The sequence below is a fragment of the Nannospalax galili genome, unplaced genomic scaffold (assembly GCF_000622305.1).
Source record: "Nannospalax galili isolate Female #2095 unplaced genomic scaffold, S.galili_v1.0 scaffold15, whole genome shotgun sequence".
Taxonomy (NCBI): Eukaryota; Metazoa; Chordata; class Mammalia; order Rodentia; family Spalacidae; genus Nannospalax; species Nannospalax galili.
The window spans coordinates 11537-12333 of record NW_008337322.1 but is presented as its reverse complement, the minus strand read 5'-3'; positions in this window follow the sequence as shown (position 1 = coordinate 12333).

The following is a 797-nucleotide window of genomic DNA, read 5'->3' as shown; positions in this document are numbered from 1 at the left end:
CAAAACTCTGTGAGTTCTAGACCAGCCAGGGCTACATAGTGAGACCCTGTCACACACACACACACACACACACACACACACACAAACTGGGCGCAGAAAGATTAGAAAAAAAATGCTTACAGCCTTTTAAGAAGTTATAAAGTTACCCAGTAGGTCATCAGTAGTCTAGACTGGAAAAAAAGGTGATGAAAATGCTTTCTTTTTTCCAACTGAATCTTTACCTTGACCAGCCTGTTTTCAGCCCAGACTTCTTGGAGCCTCAGTGGCCTTGGGGGTCAGCACTCTTCAAGGTCCTTCCTAGGTTTTCTTTTGGTGCCATATTCTGAGTCCCCTCCCATATGCCACTGCTGCCCCAACATCCTCTGGGTTTCTTCTGCTTCTTTTTCATGTTCTTATTTTAACTGTGGTAGGCTGGGGTGCTTTGCAGCAGAAAGCATTTTGCACATGAATAAATGAACGTGGCTCAGCTCATGCTGAATACCAGAACTGTGATGGCTAATCCTGGGTGTCAACTTGATTTGATCTGAGATTAACTGAAATGAAAGAGATCTTCTTGATTGGATCATCTAAAGCCGGAAGACACACTCTAAATGTGGGCGTTACCTTCTGATGGCAGTGGGTATAAAAGACCAAGGCAGAGGAGAATGTGAGGCTTTTTGCAGCTTGCCTTCTCTCTCACTGGTGAGTTCGTCTTGCTGCTGTAGATTGAAGACTAGCTGATATTTTGGAATTTGTCAGACCTTCAGCACCAGATTGGGACTACTGAGACATCCAGCCTCGTGGACTGAGCAACTACG